Source organism: Equus asinus, chromosome 4, assembly GCF_041296235.1.
Source record: "Equus asinus isolate D_3611 breed Donkey chromosome 4, EquAss-T2T_v2, whole genome shotgun sequence".
NCBI classification, from domain to species: Eukaryota; Metazoa; Chordata; class Mammalia; order Perissodactyla; family Equidae; genus Equus; species Equus asinus.
The window spans coordinates 92,303,767-92,331,753 of record NC_091793.1 but is presented as its reverse complement, the minus strand read 5'-3'; the positions used below and the strand labels follow the sequence as shown (position 1 = coordinate 92,331,753).

Genomic DNA, 27,987 nt, shown 5'->3' with positions numbered 1-27,987 from the left:
CTGCTGGTCTCCCACACCTGGTCTGCATTATCACTCTGGGGCCTGGAAGCTATAAAGAATAGCAACATATACAGGAAATGGTTGTAAATACATAAGAGAAAGTGGATTAATAAAAGAATAGCTCAGGGCTGGTCTCCTCAGCAAAAAGAGGAGGATTGGCAGCAGATGTTAGCTCAGAGCTAATCTTCCTAAAAAAAAAAGAAAAAGACTATCGGGTTTTAGAATACCCGATCTGGGTTCAAATCCAGGCTCTGCTACTTACAAGCTATGTAAATAATTTACTTAACTTCTTTAGGAGTCAGGTTCCCCATTTCCAACATTGGCATATCGACAGTGTCTGTCAGGTTTTTGGGAGGATTTAGTGCAACACATGGAAAGAAAGTACTCAGCATGGTGCACAGCACACGAAAAACGCTGACCACAATTATTATTATGCTTTCCTGCATTCCATTCATCAACTAATTTAGTGACTTACACATAGCTGTTACTGAATAAATGTTTATTATTTTTTAGGTAATGACGATGTTTAAATCATTCAACAAATAATTATTGAGCATACCATTTGTCAAAGACTAAAATATGATGCTGAGAACAGAGGCATAAATTAAGATCTGGTTCTCTGCCCCCTTAGAGGGGCTTTTTTTATTAGTCAGAAGTTAGATTAGACATTGCAATGAACCTAAGCATTATTGATCTTGTCTTGTGGCCAAACGCTAAATAGAAAAAGAAAATTTTGATATTGATGATAGGTGAAGATATAGCTATTATTGCTTGGGGAAATATTCATTCATTCTTTTATTCAATAAACATTTATTTATCAGTTAATATCTTAGAAGAGGAAAATAGGGTCATGTTGGGTGATAAAACATATAAAGTGGTAACTAGATAGAAATGAAATACATTATAGGAGAGCACAGAGAAGAAAGAGAAATGACAGCAAATCCATGTAAAGATGCATCATGTTTCTAAATGCTTCCACCACACTTTACCCACACATAAATCTAATGAGGCCGCTCATAACATCAGACATGTCGTCAAGTAAGATAAGCTCTTACAAGTTGATGACAATATGTGTCGTGAGTATGAGCATGGGCTTCAAGTAGGACCAAGATTGGAATACTAACTCTGCCACTTATTAGCTGTTTGACACTGGGAACATTACTAAACCTATTTAAGTCTTAATTTTCTCATCTGTAAAATAAAGACTAAGTACCTCCAACGGTTGTTACTAGGATTCGATGAGAAATATACCTAAGCTGTCTAAAGCAGTGCTTGGCACAGCCAAACTTCAGAAGGCACTTGTTATTATGACATGTAAGAATTAACACTAAGCTCAGGCTGCACAGCAGACTGCCAAAATGTGTCCCCCAGACCGCAGGGCACACAAACTCTTCTTGAGAACCCTTGCCATAGACCTTCATAGAGTTGGTGGCTTGGCTCAGTGCTCTGCTCTGATGTTGACCCACTGAGTCAACCTCCCATAGGACAGCTGTGCCTTCATCTATTCTACTTTTTAGTCAAAGCATATCTGTACAGGGTATAGCTCAAGAAGTTAAACTCATTCAAAGATGTCAACTCTGTATTTCTAAATAAGGTCTTCTGATGTTTTTGGTTGTCTCTTTGTTTGTTCAGTTTATTCTATTTGGGGGGTGCAATGGAGCTCCTGATACATGATGGCAAGTTTCTTTAGACTTTGCGTCTATTACTCCACAAAACATGCACAGTTTTACACAGACCATCTTATGGCACAAGCAGCTCCTCTGAACACCTCCTAAATGATTATCCACAGCATTTGATAAATATGAAAGCTTCTGAGCTTAAATTCTTTCTCTGTGGATTTGTAATATATTCCAGCACCAGCTCAAGATACGTTGTTCTACCAACACAGTAGATGTCCAATAAATATTTGTTGGTTGATTTATTTTGGTGAGTGATTGAACTCCAAGGCCTCATACAGTGTCCTTACGCACAGCTGTGTAAACTCTATTGAATGAAACTGAAGCTTGTCACATTCCAGGAGTAATAAGGAATGAGTTAGCCAAGTACCTCTTCTCTGACATGTCGTCCATCAAACAGCTTTAACATCTTGCTGACATAAAAGCAGCTTCAGGAGAATAACACTATGACAAAAAACAAAACCACTTACTCAAAGGATTAAAAGAATAATAGCAAAAGTATCAAAATGTGTCCATTAACAAGGGGAAGAGAGAGGGAGAGGAGATTGCTTTCAAATTGCAAGAGAAAATTAAACACAATTTCATAAAGTTCCCATGGTTTCAGCTTCGCTAGTGTAAAATTCCAAATCAACATGCTAGTAGGCCAACGCACTTAAATGAAATCCCTAGATACGCTCCTGAGTTTAACAAGCAACCTTATACCTTTAGACAGACGTGCTGGGAGCAGGAGGAATTGCTCCACGGCAGCTAGTGTTCGAGAACTTTAACTACCTTTGCTCCAACCCATCACAATAGATTCATAACCGGAGGAAAACTGAAACTCATTATATTCATCTCTGTTCATACTTGTTCCAAAAATAATTTTGGAAAAATTAGCTTGCTTGTTAGGGTTCTCAGAAAATCAAATTGGTTTTCATTTCTGGCTTAGAGATGATTAGCTAGATAGATAAATTGATTGAAGGACTCCCCTCCCCCATTCTAAGCCCTTTCCAATTTAAGTCTAAACTCATTCTTTGCACTTACGTGTAATAGAAAGAAGTGGAAATTGTATTATGTATGCTTTTTTGGCTAAGCCCAAATAAGCAGGATGCAGTAACAGAAGAAGGGAACATACCTAAACTCATTGCAGGGCTTGCTGAATTGCTGTTTCTCGCAGAAGTTTGGCATGGGGGTTCCCAAGGTCTCTTATCTTCTCTGCCCAATGTTTTAGCATTTCGACTGCTTCCTTCAGTTAGTGCCCATCCAAATCCTTCAAACTGCTTTGTCTCTTATTTAGAGGGAGAAATTACTTGTCAAGGAAAGGAAAGGAAGACAAGATGGAAAAGAGGGAAACTATAGCATATAGCTTGGAATACCATATTTTCACAGAAGCTGTCCAGAGCCCAGAAAAGATCTTGCTAACAGTGACGAAGAGAGAAACCCCATTCCTTGTGATCGTCAAGGGCCTTTGGCCTTGCTTTATGGAAATCACACCCTGGACAATTTTGCGTGGTTTGGAACATGACATGGAGTGGGAATACACCTTGGAGTTTAGAAAGCACTCCTCCTCCTAGCCCTTGGAGCTCAACTCAGCACAAAGGAAGAAGGTGACATTCTGAACTTCAATTCACACTGTGGAGCATGTGTTCCCTCTGGAGCCTGTGTTCTCCCTGATCTTACAAGCACTTAATTACAGTGAATTCGACTCCCATGACCTTTAGGGAAGCGCAGAGGGTTTTTTCCCAGTGCGTCCATTTCCGTCTCTCTGTTCTGCAGTCCATACGGAAGCTGATCTGAGAACCAGGCATTTCAGCAGAGTAAATCAAAGACGTGAGAGGGAAAATATGTCAGCTCTAAAACACAGGCTAAAAGATTTGCACTTCTTTTCTGTGGATGGTGATTGAAGTGAGTACCCAACTGAAATGAAGAAAATTCTTCCTTCAAACATACACGCATGCAAATGTGCACGAATGGCATGGGCACCTGACCCAGAGTCCTTATATCCCTCTGAATTTCCGACTTTCTTACGCGCTCTCCTTTCTTAATTATGTTTTACTTTCATGGACTCTTATTTGAGTTTGTTTGATGAACTAGGCATTCTAACACCATCTAGCTGTCAGCTCCTACGTGCTGTAGCTAAAGAGACTATTGCTATGAGAATAAAGTAGGAATATGCAAGGGCATGATTGCGCTTTGTATGGAAATTCTCACAATTCTGACACATGCCTTTAACATTTTGAGGATAATTAATTAATTATTATGGAATAATTTAAGCAATAGAAAAATAAAATTTCTAATTTCAGTTGTCTGGTCTATTACACCTTTAAACATACCCACACACTTTACAAAATGTGTCTTGATTTGGGGTTAGGAAATTGTTTGCCATGATCAGAGCTTCTATTTCTTATACAAGGGACATTGAGACATATTGTTTACAAACTTAAATCCTCATAAACTAAGCATGTGTTTTCACTTAGGCAACCTGAAGTGATCAGGAGCGTGAATGACGCTGATGGGTATCCAGTGCTCACTCTGCATTTGACATTCCCTCACACACAGTTCCCACGCCTCTCCATCTCTTGTTTCAAAGACTTCCTCCAGCCAATTCAAGAACTATATAAACACTAACACTTAATAAGGCACTAATTTTGAAATATGGCTTTAAGATGCAGCTCTGCTCCTACAAGTTGGATGATGTTGAATTGCCACTTAATCCTGCTGGGCCTCAGTTATTATAACTGCAAAATAAAGGTGTTGCAAAATATGATTTTTCAGTAACCATCCAACTCTACCATTATGCCTGTCGTACGGGATCTCTCAGGTGTTTCAGTTATTTACAGTTGTCTGTTCCCCCTACCTTTTTGCAAGAATTTTATGCTTTTCAAGGAACAAATTTTACATAGGTCTGACTAAACATAACTGGGAAAGAGTTCTGTAAAACATGGCTATTAACCAAGAACATTATGTTTTCAAATAAGAGTTTTGCTTAGCAAATTAAAGCTTTCATTAGAAAAACTATTACACTGATCTTAGAGAAAATTCCACAAGGGCCAAAGTGTATTGATCCAAACACATACTGAACTTCAGTGTCTCTGCTTCAATTTAAAAGGATAGAGAAACACACTTGGCAAATGCACCATTACTTTACAAAGCCCTTACATTTCCTCCTTTTTTTGAGTGGTTTCTGCTAATACTACCAGAGTAACAAAACTTCCTTCTAGAATTTATCCTTTTTCTTACACTGATAATTCTATGAAGCTGCAAATGGTAATTGAAACTTCAAAATTAAAGTCATGCTGAGACTTAATCTCTTGCTAAATTATTTGTCAAAATGAAAACCATTAGGGCACGTGCCAGGAGACATTTGGTGCCTCTGACTATTTGAATGCAGGCTTTTGACAATAGGGAACAACTCTTCTTAAGTGGTAAGTGGCTATTGCTCACATATATATAATGCAAACACATCGTCATTGCTTTATTATTTGTCCCAGAAGAAAGAATTTTCCTTTTCCTTCTAAGGAAAACAATAAGACACATGGCATTACATTAAAACTTAAACAGAGTGATAGCCAATGGAGCAGAGCCCTAGAAATATGTGTTTGGAAGTGGCGGATCCTGATGCTCCACTGTCTGCCCCAAGATCAAGGATTCCAGGGCTTAATGTTCTTCTCAGAGCACACCAGCATCTGTTCCCTCTACATTCCTAATTACTTACCTTGGGGTCTCCCAGTCCTCTGAGGGGAAGATTGTCAAAGAGCAGAGAAATAGCAAAGGCAACCAGGCATGCACAAAAAATTTGTTACATGCTTGAGCCAAGCTTGATTTCTTTTAGAACTGGGTTATGTGGCTGTGCGCAGAGGGAAATTCAGGTATAGGCATACAGATGTCTAAAACGTGTTATTTTTTACACATTTGTAAGAGCTCTTTACTTAAGAACAACTTAGCTGGTACATTACAGTCCAAGGGAAGGTGGCAAGTTATAAAACATATCACATTAAATGCTGGGAAGATATGCTTAGTAATTTCCTGGAATGACTTTTCCAAAAACCTTCCCAAGGAATAAACCTTCCCTAAGCTGATCCTCTTCCTCCCTTTTTGGTGAAAGGATATTCAGTTAGGAAATGTCATTCTAGCTCGGCAGAAGCAAGGTCTAAGCCTGTCTTTGTTAGCTGAAACCTACAAGCAGGTGAAAGCTTGTTTGCTAATTTCATTTGCATGCAGTGGTGCTACTGTGTGATGATGTGCGAGAAGATCCTTCTCCTTTTGCTTCATTCTTTTCTTTAATCGAAAGAGCAAAATCCTCTAAGAAAAGGTTTTCTATTTTTCAATCCAGAATTCTGACCATGAGAATAGAAACCCCATGCTATTAAAAGATATTAATGACTGAAAATCATTAGAATAACTAGCATATCTGCCACTTGAATTGTGTGCATTGGAGAGTTCTGCTAAAGCTCTTATTCTGGACTATTTTAATCAAAGCCCAACAATCTTTTCAAAGTCTAAGAACATAAAGTGATTAGGCTGTGTCTTAGAAGATTTAAATACGAAGGGGACTTCCAGCTATTCATGTGCCATGTGAACTGGATAGGATTTCTATCAAACATCCATATGATTCTCTCAGATGAAAAGAGTGGAATCTGATTTGGACGTCAGTTTGTACTATACGGTTTTGGTCAAAAAAGTATACCTAAGCCTGTGGTATCATCCATAAAATGGGGGTAATAATATTTACCTCAGAGTTATTGTGAGTGGAAAACAGCAAGCATTAAATAAAAGTTAGTGACAATCTCTTCCCTTAATTTTTCCTTTGAGCTGGTGTTGGTATTTAAAGATATACCACATCATCTCAAAGAAAGACAAGAAATATAATGTTAGTGAGCACATCGATCATGGTCCAGTCAGGAAAACAAATGCCCTAAAATTTCCAAAACAGGGAAATTTAATACAAGAAATTGATTAAAAAAGTTTCATTGGGTGGGTGAGTAAAGTGGGGAAAAGGGGTACTATACAGAGCCCAGAAATGTGCAGTTGCTGCTGGGGTTGCCACCAATGATGCTGGAGCCCGTGGTCATCTGTCATCCCCACTACTGCCTCCTCCTACTCTCAGATCCACTGACACTGCTGGAGGTCACTGTCACCTACAGTCACCTGTACATTTGGCCACAGCTCCTGCTGGATTCCCCCTTAGCTGTCCTTGCAATGGCACTGAAATACTTCCTGATGGCAAAACTTAATAGAAATCAGTCAGCAACAGAGTTAGGGCAATGCAGTTTCTAGGCGTCCAGACACTTCAGTACAGGGGAGGGCACGAAAGGGAAGACAGAATGGGCTGAACTCCAGCAGACATTGTTCTGAAGAATAAATAACCACATTAGTTACCACCCTGGCACCGGGAAGCAAGCAATAATTCTGGTTCGAAGGGATGGGCCTTGTTTATCTCTCCTCCAAAATCTCGTGGAAATGTCATAAAAGATGTAATGGAACTGAAATTGAGAAAGGGATCTGTGATGGTTAATTTTATGTGTCAACATGACTGGGCCATGAGGCGCCCAGATATTTGGCTAAACGTTATTCTGGGTGTATCTATGCATGCGGTTTTGGATGAGATTAACATTTGAATTGGGAGACTGAGTAAAGAAGATTGCCCTTAATGTGAGTGGTCCTCATCCAATCCGTTGAAGGCTTGAATAGAGCAAAAGAATGAGTCAGAGAGAATTCCCTCTCTCTGCTTGACTGTCTCCAAACTGGGACATAAGTCTTCTCCTGCCTTTGAACTTGCACTGAAACTTACATTATCAGCTCTCCTGGTTCTCAGGCCTTTGGATTGAGCTGAAACTTACATCATTGGTTCTTTTGCGTCTCCAGTTTGCCCAACTACAGATCTTGGGACTTCTCAGCCTCCCTAACCACATGAGCCAATTCCTTAAAAGAAAGAAAGAAAGAAGGAAGGAAGGAACTAAAGAAAGAAGGAAGGAAGGAATGAAAGAAAGAAAGAGAAATATAGGGATAGGAATAGATACACATAGAGATATAGATATCCTATTGGTTCTGTTTCTCTAGAGAACCTAGACTGATACGATAGCCATCAATAGATTAGAAATTTTGGTAAGTTCCTAGAAGAAAGAACATAAATGGAATCATATTGATGAATAGACCCCAACAGAGAAGGCTATATTCTGAAGATGCACAGGAGTCTGTGACACTGGACAGGGCAGCTAGTTTTCTTTAGTGGTGCCCAGCAGGTCCAGCTTATGCCAAAGCCAGAAAGCAAGAGTAGGCTGTAATCAGGGCAATTGCTAATGAAGTATCTATGGAATAGCTTGAGCAAATTATTCTTCCTCATGTCCCCTACAAAAAAAAAAAACCCAAAAAGTTGTGCAAGAAAAGTACGGCCCAAATATGAAGTTAAATAAAATTTGGCTCAACTTTACACCAATTAGGGAGTAATTGGATAGTAGAGCAAGAAATTCTCCATTTGACTTTGAAGTTTGGAATATTGTCATTCAAATGAAGAGCTTAATAACACGGGATTATATTCTTTCTCTATGAGCACAATCACACTATTTGGTTCTTGCAATACAAACATATTGTAAATATTGCTTATTGGTTTTCAATCAATTTAAAGTAGAAAACTTCATTACAGTTACAGAGAAGAATGCATGAAATATATTTTGGGAATGGAAAAGTAAAGATACAACCAACCAAGGTTGGGAGGGAGAGGTGGAGGAATAGAAGAAGATTCTGATGCATTTATTTCCTCATCTAAGACAATATGAAATCAATGGATTCTGTCTAAAGTTGATGGGTCAAGAAACATATTTACATGTATTGTTTCACAGTTGTAGAGTTAACCCTTAGAAGAACAGGAAAAAAATTAACAACTGACGGAGAATGAAAGAAGAGATAGAAATAGGGCTAAATTCTCCATCTTTCACATTCGGGAGTAAATAAAGTCTAAAACTGACGAATTAACAAGTCAAATTTCAAACATGTAATTTGGTGTTGGGAACATGACCATAGAAAACAACATTAGAAAGAGTAAAAATTGTTGCCTCTTGCAAGTAAGGCTATGGTTGGTGGAAAGAGGAGATTTAATTTTTTAATTTTTAATTTTAATACATTTTTGATATTTAATTTTTTATTCTGTACATGTATTATAATTTTATAATAAAAATAAACAAGTACAGAGGGAATTTCCCTGTCACTGGAGAGGGTATAGGAAAGGGCGTACATAGAAGCCGTTCCTTTTGCCTCCATTCAGTGCTTAGTTACAGAGATTTTATGAATGTAAAGCAGCTACAAATGTAAATTGAAGAGATAGGGAAATTCTACAGTCTGATAAAATGGAACTGACAGCGTTTATGTTACCAGGGACACCGCACCTAAGCAATCATTTGGGAGTGAAACCTTTCCTAACGCCAGCTGTCAAAGCAGCAGAGAATTTTCAAGCTGGTTCAACCCTTTTTCCTCCTCTTCCCAACGTTTAATTATGACATTTGAACTCAAAAAGAATTATTGGAAAGACAAACATGAAACTTTCCCTACAGGAAGCACTCCTTAGTTCCTTGTAGAAGGTATCATCACCATCAAAAAAGTAAATAAATAAAGCCTACAATGCCTGACAAGGTTATGTGGTCAAGAAGTCACTTTGGTTCTACCTTAAGGAATAAATCAAGTTGGCAGCACTTTTCTCACTTGTGGTTGAACATGCACAACTGGAGGGGAAGTTCTCTTATATCTTGTATCAGACCCTGTGAAAAGGGTCTTTGAAATGAAGCCTCAACTTCTCTTGCATTATGAGGAATCAGCTCGCAGTACACACTGAAGTTTCTGGCATTTGACCACACCTCTGTCACTCCCTGGAACTCTACAATCATAGTTCACGTTCATAAGGCTAAATAGTGACAGTTGGTACTTACTTAACTGATCCATGAGAAAATTGTGAGCAACCCCCTGGGTCCAGAAGGCCATAATGCCCAAACATCAAGGTTACAACCTTTGAGGTAGAATGGCAAGTCAATATATCTTTTTTGATCATCTTCCTATTTCCATCGCCTTCACTTCCTCTAGTTAAACCTCAGCTCAGCAAGTTCTTTCACAGTTTATACTCTTTACAGTTTATCTAGATTGTTCCTAATCCTCATTTGCAAAAATTTTCCCAGTTCTTTTCTTTGAAATAAAAGCCCATTACCTCCAAACAATCTTACCGAGTTACTTTTCACTAGATGCATAATGACCTTAGTGTTTAGCTTTCCAACGAAGGCTCAGAGCCCAGAGCTCCCATTTCCAGTGGGTCTTACTTGTCTAAAGTTCTCACACAAGTTTCCAACCTCATCAAGAGACTGACACGGTCAGAGAACCCTTGGAAATTCATGTATCCTTTTGAAAAATAAAGTCTCTCTGTTTAAAAATGCAACAGACCAAAACACAGCCGATGCTAACCCGTAAGAAAAATAATTTCAGTGCCTGTATGTGGAGAATTTCCAACTTCTAAACTGCTTGGTGTTCCCACATGGTCAAGATTAATGGGATTCCGTTCTGACTGGTTCTTCCTGTCCCCACGGGTGGAAGTGGGCTTGGAAACATGCTGGATGAAGAAATTTCCCAGTGTATCACTGTTACCAAGCCAGCTGTGCAAAGTCGTTTTTACATGGACACAGTTGAAATATTACAGATTTTTGACAGGCTTCATTATTGTACCTATCTTGTGAGCTCTGGGATTTGGGTCAGATGAGGGAAAATATGGGAAGTTTGCTGGACAACGGATAAGAATGCCCCCATGTATCATAAAGATCTTTGGTCTGGGACTTAGCAGTTCCAACTCTGCATCAGCACAAACAGACCCTTGGCCTTGTTTATCAGGACATACACAGCAGTAACAATTAACCACAACGCTTAGAGAATTGGGGGTTTGGGTTCCACTTAATTTACTTTTCTGGTTGAGTTGGGATTAAACAAACAAAAAACACTTTTTTATTCAAGTCTTTGGAGAGGGGAAGGAAAGAAACTAATATTTATTGACTACTGTAGCAAATCTTATGCAAAATTTTTTAAAGTATGTTATCTTCACTATAAGCCTATGAAATATGTATTATTTTTAAATTTTTTATAGATGAGAAGACAGACTCAGAAAGGTTGTTTCTCAAATCCTAGCATTCAGAAAATGTAAAATTAAAACCTAAGTTGTTCTGCTTCCCAAAGACCATGTCTGTCAGCAATTTTAACAATGTGAAATTCTATTTCCTTATATATGTAGATGTAAAATAATTAGTATATTTCAATTTTTCTTAAATCAATATGTTTTTGGCATCTATTAAGTGCTAATCTCTGGGCTCACCGTTAAAGATAGAAAAGTGAAGTCTATGTGACAATGCCTTCAAGAAACTTTCAGCAGCATAGGCATTACATAGTAATAAATACATAGAAAACAGAGTATTTATTTCTGTGAAATAGTTGTTTTCATGGTGTTCTGGGGACAAGATAGCAGGAGCTACTACTAATAGCCGGGGATAGAAGGATGGCATTAAAACAGGCTTCAGAGAGAAGGCAATTTAAGTTGATTTTATCAATGAGAAACATACATACACCAGGCGAGGAACAGCACGTGCAGGGGTAAAAAGGCGTGGAAGCACACGGCATATCACAGGCTCTACAAATGGTCTGGCACTGTTAGAACAAAGGAGACATATGGGACATTCATGAAAGTGAACCTAGACGGTAAGCACAGAGCCATAGCACTTAGGCAATAAAATGTGGTCTGCTTGTTCCGTGTGGGTGACAGAAACTGTGAAAGAAAGTGGAAAGACATCAGATTTGCATTTTAAACCAATCTCTTCAAAACCAATGGGGATCATTTAAAGTGACTTTGTAGACTGCAAAAACTTGGTGAAGGATTAACAGTCCAAGAGAAGGGGAGGCCCGGTGGCATAGTGGTTAAGTTCGCCTGCTCCGCTTTGATGGCCCAGGGTTCGCAGGTTTGGATCCTGGGCACAGACCTAGCAGCACTCATCAAGCCACACACTGTGGCAGCATCCCGCATAAAAGAGAGGAAGATTGGCACAGATGTTAGTTCAGTGATGATCTTCCTCAAGCAAAAAGAGGGAGATTGGGAACAGATGTTAGCTCAGGGCCAATCTTCCTCACACACAAAAATAAAATAAAATAATTGAGAACTTTGCACATCTTCAGAGTCATCTGCAGGAGGCTCAGTTACCTTTGGGAAATGCTATAGGTATAGAAGGCAGATGATACTGGATTGACTCTCAGCGTCTCCCAGTCATACTCTAAATTGAAAAAAGTCTGTTATTGATTTAGGTAACTAATATTTGCTTTTCTAAAAAAATGAGGGATATAGAAAAACTGAGTGTTTCCACAAATACAAATTTTACTGTATATTTCAAAAGATCAGTTGCTGAGATTTCTCCTGATGCTGTCGTCCTAACCCCCCACAACAGTGGATTTTGCTCATTGCCTGCAAAGTGTCCCTAAGGAGGGGAGGGTGAGTGACTACCCCAGGATGTCTGGGGAGAGGTCTCAAAAAGCTTGCCACTAGCTTCATATTTCTTTGAAGTCATTTTTATTTAAATTATGTGAATCATATATTCTGCTCCATAATATGTTCATTTTTAAAAATATAAAATGCCATCGTAAATTCTTTTACTTTTTTCCAAAATCCTTGAACAAATTTGAAATGCAAGGGAAATGTATCTGTTTACCAGTTGGAATTCTTATTCCTTCTCTGGCATAACCCCCCTTTACTTGGAGATTCCAGTACTACACTATTCTGTTAGCCAATGGCAGGCAACCCAGTAATTTAGAAAATTAACAAATAGATCTTCATTTCTTATGTCAATATGATGTAGGTACTCTTTATCAAACTTTATTCACAAGAATCCCATTAGTTGTTAAAAAGAAAAAAAATCAGATTCCCAGGATTCATCCAAGTAGACTATTTTAATTTAACATGTCCATGGAACTGATATTTAAAAGAAATAAGCATAAGGGCTTCTGTTGTTGTTCTGAAGTCCCCATGCTGAGAAACTCAGTTTCAGTGAAACTCTGGGCTGTGGGCAATACCACATGGCTCACAATCCCTATCATCTTCCACTATGTCGTCTAGCACGCTAACTCTGCAGCTGCCTCAGCCCCACAGCCCTTCAGCATTTGATACAACACAGACAGACCTCCAGGTAAAGGAGCCAGAATGTTCACATCCTCTGGACTGTGGGTATCAATGCGCTCAGACTAGAACTGCTGGACAGTGGAACTGTAGAATATTATAACAGCAAATTATGCTATATGAAAGAATATTTCTAAAGCATATAAAGTAGATTATAAGTATATTATAAAATAATGCCAAAGCAAAAAAAGACAAAGACAATAAAAAGAGAAAGGCAATCTAAAAATAAACGATTATGGGTTACCTTCTAAAATCTGCTAAGCTGAGTCTTCCATGATCATTTCAATCATTTAAGGAGTGTGAAGGGAACTAATAATTATTAAACATCCACTGTCTATCAGATAGAATCAGTAATGAGGTATGAATATTTTCCATTTTTTCCCAAAGAGAAGACAAAGCCTTACTGAGTTGTTAAACAGCAGAGCTAAACAAAAGAGTACTGAAATTCCTCCAAACTTATTATTAGGCTTTCTCTGGAAGCACTGATACCTGCTCGTAATGCACAACTTGGCAACAGTTACTTCCTTTGGGCTGTCCATTCACATCTCTTTGCCATAGCTTGGAACTCTAAACAAACTCTCCTTACTCATTGAGGACAAAGGTGTGATAACAGCTAAACTCAGGGAAGCCATTTGTCACTAGAGATGCCAGCAAGGCCTCAGAAAAGAGGAACATCATGCCACTCTCCCAGTTCAGTTGCCTGACCTAAATTAGCCTGGGCACCCCACCCTGTATCTCCCTGTGCCATCTTACCCCCATGCCCAGGGTCATCTCTTTGCTCTAAGAGCCAGAGGTACACACACACCACCCTATCCCAGGAGTGCCAGGAAAGCGTCTCGTTCTGGGGGAGGATCACCGACCAGTTGTCAGGAACCCAGCCAGCCTAAAAAGTGGAACAAAAGAATCAATTGAGCATGTATCTCCATTCCAGATTCTCAGTCCCATTTCAGTATTACAATGGGCTGAAATGAAACTAGAAGAAAAGACGTAGATATCTTCTTCTTTACATGAACAAACAAACTTGGACATAGAAGGTCTTCAAGAGAGTCTTTAGCCCAGTGCTTCCGTGGCTTTCTGGGCATTGCGCTGTCTTGTAGAGAGAAAAATCCTAAAACCTAGCAGGCAGAGCCTGCATCCCCTAAAGAATTTGTGACTTAAGTGGTTTTATTCTGAGTAAACTTCTCAGCCCCAAAGGGCTTTACCAAAACGGCAAGTTGGGAAATGCCAAAGTAATGCCTAATTGGTCACACCCAAATGCTGTTGCTTCCTGCCTTGGAAGTAAAATCTTGCTGTTACTTGCAGTTCAGAGACACACCCGGAGTCCGAGTCATGCAAGTCAGGCACCCTTTTAATAAAACTGACAAGCAGAGCTGCATTGCTTGACAGGTTTCTTTCTCAGGCCTTCTTGCATCTTCTAGAGGAATCTTTGATGTTAAAGTCGTATCCGTTTCTCTTCTCCCAGAGAAGAAATTTGGTGGCTATTCTTTAAGTGGGTGGTCTCAATCCCCTCATTTTACAGCACCAACTGTCTGTCATTCAGGCAGAAAAAGTCTTCAGGGAAATGGGGAAATAGCTCTTTCACACTAGCATTTTATAGTTCTTCAGAATCAACTCCAGATTAAACCCAAAAGTATAGTTTCTCAGTTTCTGATATGCTTTGTTGGGTTCTGCTGGGCTAACTGGAAACATTTCAGTCCAGGAATGAAGAAAAATGAAGCCCACCAGTTGCTCACTCGAACATAAGGAGGAGCTTTCAGAAACTACAATGAGGCTTCATGCATCTCTAAACCCAGAGATCTTTAGAGACTCAACAGCAGTTTGATACCTATGGAGAACAGAAGACTCACATTCTAGTTCTAGCAATGTGACCATGGACAAGCCAGTGTCCACTCTATGAAATAAAGATGAGCAACAAGCCATTTCAAACATATTTTTTCTGATAAAAATTTACACAATTCTAGTGAAGCACTGTGTGTTGGAAAGGAAACAGCATCAAGAACAAGGAGCAAATAATAATAATATTTTTCATGCAAGCACACTGCTGCCCTGAATCTTCTCCACAGCTGTTATGAGGCAGGTTATATTGTCCCCATTTTACAGATGAAAAAACAGACACTTGGAAATGTCAAGGGGGGTAGCCCAAGGTCACATTTAATCCATAGCAGAGCAGAGATTCAAACCAATGTCTGTCTTATTCCCAAGTCCAGTACACTTCACGGCCTCCCACCTGGCTCACAAAAAATTTGTGCGGCTGTGTGCACGTTACTTTCCTTCTTTGGACCTTAAACCCCTTTTACACTCTACCCTGAAGGGACTTAAAAGTTGTACCTCAAGCATATCGAGTGTGGGGAGGGGTCTGTGAGGAGGTAAGGGAGAAATGTTGAGCCCTCACTGCCCCAATCTCCTTCTCTCCTTCCAGAGAAGTTCAACTGTCACATATTTATATAGAGATCTTCTTAATGAGATTGTTTAAAAAGCTGGTACCAATGCTCGAAAAAAGGAAGGAAGGAAAGGAGGGAGGGAGGGAAAAAGAAAGCAACAAAGAAGAAAAGAGGAAGAAATAGAAAAATATTTAGTGACTTTATTACTTTACCTCTACGAAGTTTTAGATCTTTAGCACTCTTTCAAGTGGAAAATTTAAAAAGGACTTCACATTTATAAACTATTTTATAAACTACTTCATATGCCAGGTTGCACCTATCAATTTTTATGCTGTAATAACAAAAATTCCCAAATCCTAATAGCTTACGGCAACTGATGTTTGTTTCTCACTACTTATCCTGTGCAGATTGACAATGGTTATGTTCCACGGTGTCTTCATTTCAAGACATGAAGAAGAAGCTTCTATCCGGGACATTCAGCTTTGTGCCAGAGAAAAAGGAGCAATGGTAGATCCATGAGATACTATTTAAAGCTTCTATACAGCAGTGAATTATGTGGATCCCACTCTCACTTCATTAACTTAAACAAGTCACATGGCCAAGCCTGATAGTCAAACGTGGGGAGAAATTATCTTCTTACATGTAGTCACAGCAAATAATTAGGAACCATGTTTTTCCTTACACAACGTACCTTACATGACTATCCTCTAGTTACAAATTTTTGTTTCTGGCCCTTCCTTGAATAAAATACACTCTCCTCCTCTCCAAGACAGAGACTCCAGAATCCACTCCAATTCAATCATAGCAAAAGGCTCCATGTCCAAGATTTTATAATATTATCTATATCAGGGCCAGATGGGAGTCTTTTTTATCCAGAGGCTGTGAAGTTAAAATAAGTTACCTGCTTCCCTTGTCACACATACACAATAGTTAAATAAGGGACAAGACAACCGCAATAAATAATCCCATCGTAGAATGAGAGACATATAGAAGTCACTGGCCTACAGCAACTCTGAAATTTTGCTGGTCAAACTTCGCAAGAGCGGCCTTCCTAGGCACAGGAAATATTCCTTGATTAAGCCCTGTCTGCTCCCTTGGAGGATTTCCCTAGACCATCTACCCCATGGGGGTCTTGGCTCCACTCTCTGAAAGGGTCTTTCTTTCTCGTAATCATCCTTGTCCACATATGAAGACAACGTTAGCAATGTGCCTTTCGGGGGGACTACATAGCTTTGTTAGGCTGCTTTCTGCTATAGAAGTTCGGGACAGCAAAGTTGTTTTAAATCTCAAACAGTCACAGTCTTTTATAATCCAGGTTGGTGGCTCTTTTGATATTACAGTTCTCTCTAAAACTTAATTGGTTATTTATCTATTTGATTCCAGACAGTACCATGTACAAATAGCCACAACTTTAACTGTTTGAGACATGCCTCTCCCATAATTCTTACATACAACAAATAACTGGGGACAATGATACAAAGCACCATATAGAATAAGAAGGTCCAGTAAGTCATATGGAAGATATAGGTACTGCAATCTCTTTGCAGGTCTGCGTGAAGTTTGGAATAATTATGAAAGCCTGTATACGTACAGGGTCAAATTCACATTCTTTGACACTAGACTGATTCTTCTTAGAGTGTGTGCCGGCCTGTGTCCCCTTCTCTAAGTAACATTGATCCACTGCCCTATCTCTGTCTCCTTCTCAAGTTTGCTTCAGGTGCCTTTACGGAGAGGGCAGCTGGCTGAGTAAGACCATCTGTCCTGTTCAAAGTTTACTGGGCCAGGGATAGACACCTGAACTGAGGAGCTAATCAGGTTTCTCTCTGAGAATTTGGTTTGGGACTCAGAGCCTCTAGGTAGTCTCTGCCAGAGGGTTGAGCAAGGAGGCCATCGCTTGGGCTGTATCACCCTGGGCACGGAGAAGCTGATAGGAAACATATTGGAAAGAGGAGCAAATACCTGTGAGGGTAGTTTGGGATATTGTGACAAAGGATAGTGGATACAAATATTTATTGACTTAATTAGGTAGATAATAGAAACTAACAGGAGGAAATGATGTAATCATTTGGAGATCGGAATCAATGTATATGGTAGGTTTGGATGGAAGAGAAACTATAGCCAGGAAAATTAATAGTCTATTGAAAGTCATAATGTCTTTCATCAGACAGTCTCGGTGTTAGCAGGAAGGAAGTGTGTATAACTGGAAAGACAGTGCACTTAGAAGCTCGAGGGCCATGCATCTTATTGGATATGAGCACCTAGGACAAGGGGGATTTGAAGAGGAAATAATTCTCAATTCCTTCAAAGAAAATAAGGACAAGAATGAGATGTTGGAAGGCAAAGGGTTTGAATTTGAAGGATTAAATACGCCAATGGGATATCCAGGCTGAGATAGCTGTAAGTCATCAGATATGATAAAGTTCTAGAATTTTAATCTACCAGAGTGCTTAGAAATCATTCTGTACAACACCCTCAGTTTACAAACAAGAAGACAGAGGTGTAGAGTTGGTCTTAGTGCCTCACCCAAAATAAAGCTTATAATGCAGGAAATCTGTTGATAGAGATTTAGGAGTGAAAATTCAAGGTTGTCAGGCAAATATCCAGGCTGAGTAAGAAGAGAAAAAGTAGCTGTATGACAACTCTCTCTATTTTGTCGGTCGATGTGGGAAGTGTGTACATGCTGGTCATTGGCAACGTGGCGTGCCTGCTGTGTGCTAAGTACCACACTGAACACTGTGCAAAGCTTCAAAAGGCACGAATGACACAGACACCGTGTGCCTGGGGAAGCACAGCCTGGGAGGGCAGGCTGATTCTGTGAGAACTGAGGGGTTCCAACCCGGTCTGCAAACAGGGAGACCTGAAGCTCTCGGGATTAATCAAGGAAGAATCATTCCAAAACAGACACAGGAAAAAAAAAATTCGTTATGTCTTAGTAACAAGACCAAGATGTACAACTTTGTAAATTCTACCAAGAATCTTGTCAGAAGTTGGAAGTGACTCGTTTTCTTCACTCAGGGCGGTTAGATACTGTTTACTGAATTTACATTCAAGAAAGTTGGCGGTATTAAATATGTTCTGGGAATACCTACAAATTTTCAGATTAATAAATTGGAATTTGTACAATAAATATTATATATTACCTGTGATTTTTAGATTTTAGGAGCTATTAAACTATTTTAATAAGAAATTGTATTTTTAAGGCAGAAGTAGAAAAAGGAGCCTAAAATATAATTAAGTATTAGTAATGTGTATGCATACGTCGTTTTAAAATAAAGTCTAAAGATATTCCTTCAGGAGATTTGGCTGAGATACACAATTGGTTTCAATACATATTTATTATTGAAAAGTCTTAGATTACAAATGAAAACTATTTTGAGTAACGCTGTAGTGGAAGCAAGCTTGGAAGACTTGGGATGGTTCTTAGAATAACATTCAGCTTTTCCATCTCATCTGCCTCTGACCCTCATCGTATTTGAAAGGACTAAGGAAGACAAGAGAGATGAAAAAAATTCTCAGCTGTGGCCATGTAGGCACACTTCCAGCCTGTTGGTGATTATTTTGACCTATTTATATGAAAACGAATAAGGGCCTTGTCCGCTTTAATTTGGAAATCTTGCTTTGACAGCTGGGATTTTGCTTTCTTTATCGGGCAGTACATTCTTATTCCCAAGATTTCGCAACTGGGTGAAACTCGCCTCCTCTGTAAGTCAGCCTCTCAAAGGTCCACATCAGAGGGGATGAGGAAAAACCTCTCGCACAACATCACCAAGGTTAGGCAGCTTGTGGGAAGCCAAGTTTGCTCTCAGGGACAAAGCTTTTCAAGGCGCCCACATTTTAAGAGACACACAGATGGTGCCACTTAAGACCTGAATAGGGCATTCTTCCTGATTCCACAGTGCATTTCTTTCAGAAGCAGCATTTCCAATCCTGCAGGTTACAAGAATGTCAAAAAGTTTGGTCCAGAAAACACCTACACAAACTCTCACACAAAAAGAAAAACACACACAGCACAGTTCCTGGATCAAACATATTGTAAGACATTTTTCTTTTTTTTCTGATGCTAATGACTGATTTTCTGCATTGGGAGGAAAAAAACCATCTTCACAAAGATTAGTGTCAAAATATCAAGGTAAGCCTGCCAAATAAAGAACCTCCACCAGGAAACCTCTTTATCCTCTTGCAGAATGATTTGTTGGCTACAGAATAACATGCAACATGCTCCAAGGTTCCCCGGAGGAAAAGCAAAGGGAATGATTTTTTTCTACCGGCATAAGAGAAATCAGGATGACTTACATCCCAAAAGAGGTCAGTTGAGTTGACTGAGAAGTAGAAAAGAATGTGGCTGTTAGATTTGGGCTGTAGAACACTGATACTGCCCTTCCTCCACTGAGTACATTGGGGAGTGGCTCATAAATTTAACAATATTAATAAAATAAAAACATGTTTTAAAAATGACTTTATATTATAAAATAAAAGAACTGGTTTTGAAGCCAGTGAACTGGAATTTAAATTCTGGCCTAACCACGTACCTGAAGTAGGCTGTTGGGTAATTTATATCTGCCAATATCAGATCCCTCATTGAAGTATTCACATCTACTGGGCCTGTCAAACAAACAACACACACACAATTTAGGATCTGAGGCCAAAATTGATTTACGGGAAGGAAGGTAGCTCACAGAATGAGCTGACAGTCTGGAGACCTATGTTGGGAAATAAAAAGAAGACAAGGGAGTCTAGGTGTGTGTGAACACACACTGAGCCAAGGGGACTGCCTGGTTAGAGCCCAGTCAGTGTCACCCGAGCACCGGACACTAACTGCTGCCGCTACAATGAATTTCTGTCCATCCCTGCTTCTTCAGGGATGCTTGTTCTAGAAGCCAAATTCTTGTCAGAGGCATCTGATTGGTCACACCCAGATCACACATTTCAGGCCAGCTTCTGGAGTCCTGGGAGAAGAAATGTCTGGTCTTCTCGGCTACCTCAGAGGGGGGCCTAGAGCAGCCTTCCAACAAAAATCACACAAGGAGGATTTCTGAAACATAAACACGCTGCTTCCTCTTTGTAAGACTGTAAGGATAAAATTAGAGACGGCATCTAAATTTCATAGTATGTTGCTAAGCCCAACCTACTTTAATATGAAAGGAAGGAAAAAGAATTTATTGAGTACTGTCTATGTTGTCAAGAATAATTACACTTAGAAGATCAATTGAAGTGAGTGATATATATATATATGTGTATATATATACACACTCATATATACAATTACACATAATTTATTTATACATAAAATATGTATTGCATATATATTATAATACAAATCTGAAGTTTGTTGGTTGTATGGCATTTATGTTTTATCTTTTCTACTTTACTGACAAAAAAGTAGTCAATATGGCACTACCTGTCCTGGATAGAGGTTAGGGACCTCCTAATAGAGAAAAGACATGAGCAGAAGTTGAGAAGGTGGGCTAAGTGTGGAACAAAACAGGAAGTTGAAGAAGCTGGAGGCACCATGAGAAAGGAAAAGGAGTGGGGTAAGGGGCATGCAGGATATGGAGCCTGAGATGACATGAATTTCAAAAGCAGAGGGAAGCTGTAGGGAGCAAGACGAGAAAAGGTGGCCTGGCCTCAAGATGACACTGAGCACTTGAGAGGGGATCATGGAATGGTGCTGAAGAGCTCACAGAGGGGACGCCTGGGGGTGGGGAGGGGCAGGGGAAGGGGCAGGGAGAACCTAGTTATAATTCAGTAAGGCCAAAGACTACGACAGAGAATTCTTGGAAGAACCAGAGAAGGCAATCAGAAAGTGACTACTTTAGAATCTCATCACGGGCCATTCACTCATCATAACCTCAGTGGAGGTGATTCAGAGCAACGTGCTGCCTGACAGTCAGAAGTCAGGAACAGAAACTATGAGCTATCTTTGGGAATCAGATAGGTTCTAATATATTCAAAGAAATATTGATTTTTTTTTAATTTATGCCTGCCTCATTGTATAGAAAAAAATTCAAAAGAATATGGGACACTCTCATTTTTAGCTTTTTCTTTTGAAATACAACCTTATGAAGAGTTAAAAGAGTATTCCAAAGAACTCTTGTATAACTTCGCTTGAATTCACCAACTGTTACTGTTTTGCCACATTTGCTCTATCATCTATCTATCTATACCTTTTTCCTGAACCATTTCAGGGCAAGTTGCACCTATCATGATGATTTCCTAAGAATACTTCAACAAATATTTCCTTTTACCTGAAAAAGCTCCTCAACCTTTCTTTTTCTTTTATGATACTGACTTTTTGAGAACAACGCATCTTCTCGATTTGGGTTTATCAAATGCTACTCATGATTAGATTCAGTTTGTGCGTCTTCAGCAGGAATATGACACAAGTGATGTTCTGTCCTCAGCATATCACTCCAGCAAGCACACACTTTGGATTTGCCCCATTATCGGTCATGTGAATGTTGATTGCTTGGTTAAATTGGTGTCTGCCATAATAAAGTTAGTTTTTCTCTTATCGATAGGTATTCTGTAGGGAAATACTTTGAGATTATGTTAATATCCTCTTTCCTGTTGAACTTTCGCCCAATAGTTTTAGCGTCCATTGATGAGTCTTGACTGAATCAGTTATTACTATAATGTGTATGAAATGCTGATTTTTCTACCTCCATTATTTGTTTTACATTTGTTAATTGATGACCTATTGAAAGAAAGAAACTTTCCTTTCTAATTCATTTATGTACTTATGTGTGTGTGTGTGTGTGTGTGTGTATACATATGTATTATCTCTGTGGGTTCATAGATTATTTTATTCAATTGGTTATAATCCCTTACTGTCACTATAGGAAGAAATTTTTGTGTCTATTATATGGAAATAAAATTGTTTATTGAGGTATAATAACTAGATTAATTATGGAGAGATTGCCATGTTTTACATTAATTGACTAAAACATGACAGATCTAGGGTATAATCAGGGGACAATAAATGACAGATCAGACTAAAGCAGAGAGTAGTAGAAGTAACCATCTGCCTGGATCTGTTTTCCAGGGAGAAGGAGGCTCTGCGTGTTGGGCCACCACTATGCTGGCCATGAATACAGCTCTAAGCAGGATTTCAAAGTGGGTCACACCATACTAATGGCTCCAGGTGTGGTAAAGAGAAACCTCAAGCACAGAAATGCAGAAATGGCACTTTATGTACATCATTAGACAAGGCGATAACACACCCCTTCAGCCAAGAGTCTTCAGATGCTGGATAGACCATATGCAGCACTTGGTGGTGCCATTCATGAGGCAGATCTCTAGAACACTCTTGATTGCCAGGGAAATGACTGAGAATGGAAAGGCGGCAATCTAAAGCAAAGAAAAACTCAAGTAAAACAAAAGGAAAAAGGGATCTTGACAATAGTCAAGGATAAAAAACAAATGGGAGCAACTGAAGAAGAGAAATCATTTTTAAAACTGAGCAGATGGAGAAGAGAAAAAAAAATAAAGCACAAAGTAAGCAATCCTGAAACAGATGCTAATAGTAGCCAAGGAATGAATTCAAAATAATCTACTGGGGCAATTAGAGAGAGACGTGGGCCATTTCTTCCTGTCAAGAGTCTTAAGGAAACGTAGGTGAAGCAAAAGTTATTTCCGTGACTGAGATGCCAACATGGGCAGGAGAGCAGGAGACGGAGAGCTGGATGTCCTGCCAACCAGTGCTGAGCTTTTCCAAAACAAACGGTAATCAGGACATACTTAAAGATCTTCAAAAATTTATTTAAATGTAATATACACACAGGAAAGTGCCCACATCATAAATTCATTGCTCAGTGAATTTGTACAATTGAGCACACCTGTGTAACCAGCAGCCAAACCAGGAAACAGAATATTGCCAGCATCCCAGAAGCCCTTCCTGTGCCCCTTTCAATCACTACCCCCTTTCCCACTAAGGGTAACGTCTTGCAGCATGGGTGAATTTGCCTGTATTTGTATTTTATATAAATGGAATCAGACTAAGTGCTATTTTGTGTCTGCCTCCTTTTGTTCAACACTATGTCTGCGAGATTCATCTCTGCTGCCTGTGTTGATGTCGTTTCTTTATCCTCAGTGCTATGCAGTAGTCTATTGTGTGAATATGCCACAATTTGTTTATCCATTCTACTGTTGATGTGTATTTGAGTAATTTCCAGTAGGGAGTATTATAAATAAAGCTTCCATGAACATTGTAGTACATGTCTTTTGGTGAACATATGTGTACATTTCTGCCTAGTGTATACCTAAAAATGGAATTATTAAGCCATAGCTATGCTTTCAGAGATACTGACAAACAGGGAATACAAATTCCTATTCCCAACAGGCCCATACATTTTTAAAACACAAAGGTTAATAATAATAGTTGGTGATCCTAGAAGTAAAGAAATAATAGCATTAAGGAGTAGCATTAATTCATGTAGATTATAATGAAAACACTGACAAGTAAACATAAGAATACAATATAAGAAAGAAAAGATAAAAAATTCTTACCTCATAAGAGGGATTTCCTTGAATTCACAGATTTTGAAATTCTCATTTTTGTGTCTCCATAAAGCTTGGTAGAGAAAATGGATTCAAAAAAATATTTACTGTTTGTAAAATGATTTTTTTAAAGCACTGTGATTTATATTATATCATTCATACTTCCTAATGAAGACACACACATACACACACAAACACAGATTGAAAGAGAGAGGGAGAGAAAGAGAGAGAAGCTGAAGTTTCACAAAGTTAAGCAGCTTGCCCATGATTAAAAGAAGTGAAAGTTAGAAAGTCAAATCTAGGGGCCGGCCCCGTGGCCGAGTGGTTAAGTTAGAGAACTCTGCTTGGCAGCCCAGGGTTTTGCCAGTTCCAGTCCTGGGCGCGGACATGACACTGCTCATCAGGCCATGCTGAGGCGGCATCCCACATACCACAACTAGAAGGACCCACAACTAAAAATACACAACTATGTACCCAGAGGCTTTGGGAGAAAAAGGAAAAATAAAATCTTAAAAAAAAAAAGGAAGTCAAATCTAATAGGACTCATCATCCAAACTCTGCAAGTCAGTAATGACACAGTACTTGGCACTCTGTTTGCTGGAAGAATTAATTAGTGGATTATGATCAAATCACTTTGTTCCATTTGCAGCACATGATATTAAAGTAGTAGTTAATTATAAGAAGTCAGGAAAATTTTACATAAGGAACATCTGGAGTTTTTCTCCTCCAGCTGGGCAGTGTGAAATACAGTGGCTGCCATTCAAATTATATTCACCGTCCATCTACTCTGTGCCCCAAATCACTGAGTGCTCTGATCAACCGAATGAGATCTTAAGGCACTTTCCAAACCCAAAAGAATAACATAAACCAATTTTTTTACAACTTCGCTGTGAAAATAAACCATAACCACTAGAAAGGCCAAATGAAAGTGCAAGAGTGGAAAATAAACAAGTAATCGGGCAAATGAGAACTTAGAAAACTCCACATGGGACAGACAGCAAGCGTGGTGAGGTTCCAGGAAGGTGAGGCCCCTGTGGGTGGCATGTGTGGGAAAGGACTTACAAAGGAAGTAGAACTGAGATTGGGGCTTGAAGGGCAAGGAGGACGGAATGTGGGTAAGTACATAGAAGTTTGGAAGTACATTTCAGCTAGAGTGACAACGACCAAATGTGGGGAGGCAGAGATGCATGTGGCTGTTTAAAAGACCATGAGGACATATTTGGATGGAATGGACGGTTGAGGTTAGTCTTGAGCAGCAATTGCATAACCCAAAGCTAAGGAAAGATGACAGGCCTTGGAATGTGTGGCATTTTCATTACTAAGCCCAGGTTTCTTTGGGTGTGAGAATTGTGGTAGCGTTGCTGGAACACCCACGCCTTCCACCTTTGAAAACAGATCTTCAAATGTGAAAGTTCATCCCTGCTGCTGGAAGGCTGCCATCAGGGCTAGATTTCCCAGATCGGTCACATGACAGACATACACTCAGCCTCCTGATCACATGTGGCTCCAGGGGCTTGGCATGTTGCGAATGACGGGATGCGCATTCTACCAAGCATGAGCTGTAGATGTAAATATCGAAGAGAGAGTTATCCGAGAAGATTCTCCATCTGGGAGGGAAGGCCAAGGGTGGCCACAGTAACCTTTAAGTGGATCAAGGGGCATCATGAAGATTTAGGGAGGAAGAACCACTTTAAGTAGGTGGAGAACTGAGCTAGAGGGGAAAAGAGGTAGGTATGTAAAATGTCTAGTGGGCAGAGATACCCACCACCTGGGCAAAGCATGATTATTCCCTTTGGAAGGAAATTTTCTCGAGCATTTAACAGAAGATGTATTTCAAAGTTTAACCTTACAAAAAGACTCTGCCACTTGCAATTAAAAGAAAAATACACAATATCACTTACTTGCAAATAGTACTTAGAGTGAATGCTGTTCTGAATTGCTGGAGTTGGAGAACCTAATGTTCTTGCATTGGTTGGACAAGACTATATTTCTCTATATTTTAATAGATCTCCTGTGCTATAAGCCCCATATACAGACAGTGTTGCTTTTAGAACAAAACTTTTTTTGGGAAAAAGAAAGGACTTAGAATGTAAATAATGAGAAAGACATTAACCACAGGATATTTGCTATACTGAACGAAAACACGAGAGCAGACAAAGCACACCTCCCTGAGTCTGATTGCATGATGATTTTTCAGTTTTAGTTTAGTAGGGATTTTGGTGGTTGCTTAACAACAGTACATGAATCATGACTTGTAGAAAGTTAAAGTTTCTATTTTATTTGAGAAAAGTGCTTTAAAATTCCTAAGGGGAATTTATATCTTAATATTGCCAAGTATAACCGAAATTTTCCCAGACTTCTATAGCCTACAGCTAAAAGTGAGGACCCATTGATATTAACATCCCAGTGTTGCTGGCTCATCACCCTCGTGTGTATAGCTGGGGCTGGCCTTAGAGCCTTCTTTTCCCAATCTCCTCATGCTCTGTCCCCAAGGTCTCTCTCACAAGGTCACAGGGACAAATCCAGACACTGTAGATGCTTGCTGCCTCAAGCTTACTTGTGCAGCTACTTCAAATGTACCAACATCTCTACGAAAAACAACTTTCCAGCCTGCATGCCATCTCCCTGGGCTACTGAGGCCCATACAACCATTAGGGTGCCAAATTGTACCGGGGTACCTTGAACTTTCATGATGCTGAAGGTAAAATGAAAGAATTCTCCCCAATTCTGGACCTTGAGTTAGCACTGTTTGGAGTCCAAGTTTCATAAGTCTTTCATGAAAAAGTTCCTCTTGGCCTCTACTTGGAGGAAGCCCAAACATTAGTCTCCGTGCTCTAAGTAGGAGACAAATACAAACCTCTCCATTTCGTGTTACTACTCCAGGGACCTGCATCAAAACTTAGTCTTTACAAATTCTCAACAGCACCATCTTCCCACCATGTACATCAACTCATGTTAGAGGTTCATAGATCATTAGTTTTGCAGGCACAGACAGACATACTTTCTCAGTTTAGGTTTAGCCAAAATGCCCCTGCTACTGGAGAATGTGTGCATCCTAGCACCTTAAGCCTTAACTATTTTCCAAGTATGCACACATCGACAACAAAGTAGAAGCAACGTGTTTGCAGTCTATAATATTCCCCATCTTGGGATATATGCATTTCATCCATGCCAAGCACAGAAACCCCCCCCAGGGACCTGATAACAGAACCTTCACAAGCTCTAGGACAAGATGGCAGCTCTGAGAACTCTGTCCTATGAACAGTCTTCATGATGACTCAGGAAACCTGGCTCTCATACCTACTCACCAGTCATTTGGCATCCTGGGCAAGATGCCTCGTTGATCTTTTATTGTAGTTAAATTAGGTATTTTTAGGCTGCTCTCAGTATTACAATTCTATCATTCTGTTAGTCTAGAGGCATTTTATAAAGCATTTTCCCCTCTCTTAACATTTTTCCTTTGATACTGCAGAGGAATCAAAATGTTTGCCCTGGAAAGGGTTAAGAACAGAGTCACACAAAGATAAAGCATCAATAAACACAAACCTTGCCAGCATAAAACTAGTGAAATGACCTTGGTATCTAAGGGACAATCATTTCTTTAAACATGAAGAACCAGGTCTTGCCAGAAATTCAGCATCCGCATTTTTGTGGTCTCCTTTCTCATAGATTATTATCTTTGGATGCTCCTTGGGTGGGTGGTCCCTTGTGCATAATGGAGACTGTTGATTTTGCAGTAGGGCTTGACTTAAAATAACCACAGGTTTGGTATTTTCTAGCACTTATTGCAGATTTCCTTTCCTAAACACCTCCCTGTTTTACCTAACCTCCAAAAGGAAGTTGGGAGTCCTGCTGGTCAATTGCCTCTCTTTTTACTTGGAAATTGCTAATTGGCCATTTGAAAGAATTAAAGCAAAATATCAAGGCAGTGGGGCAATTACCTTATACCTCATTCTCTTAGTTGCAAAGAGCAGACAAGTTCTGGATCTTCTCTGAGGATGCCAGTTCATCTTGGTTGTGATCACCATGAGAAGGATTTTAGATACTGACCTAAGTGAACTAACTTCCAGCCTCCTGAGGGTTAAAGTAGACCAACTTGGCTCTAGAACAAAATCATCACGACCTTTTTCATCTTACATGTACTTTCAAGGTATCAGATCACAGAATTGTGAATAAGAGGTGCTTGCCTCACTCTTAAACAGGGGCTTGCAAACTACAGTCCCTGGCGCAGACTGAGGCTGCCACCTGTTTTTTAAAATAAAGTTTTATTGGACAC

General features: G+C 39.5%; 1 long non-coding RNA gene across 3 annotated transcripts; it reads right to left on the bottom strand.

The window, feature by feature from the left end:
- Positions 1-107: 107 nt before the first annotated feature.
- LOC123285026 (uncharacterized) lies at positions 108-24,055 on the bottom strand. Of its 3 annotated transcripts, XR_011502813.1 has the most exons (5): positions 23,721-24,051; positions 19,745-19,817; positions 11,237-11,321; positions 2,791-2,943; positions 117-2,120 (listed from the first exon to the last, which is right to left on the bottom strand). It is a non-coding gene; the product is annotated as an uncharacterized lncRNA (long non-coding RNA). The 3 variants fall into 3 exon arrangements; XR_011502811.1 differs by having other exon boundaries at positions 108-2,120; positions 2,791-11,321; positions 23,721-24,055; XR_011502812.1 differs by lacking the exon at positions 11,237-11,321 and having other exon boundaries at positions 118-2,120; positions 23,721-24,049.
- Between the last annotated feature and the right edge of the window lie 3,932 nt (positions 24,056-27,987).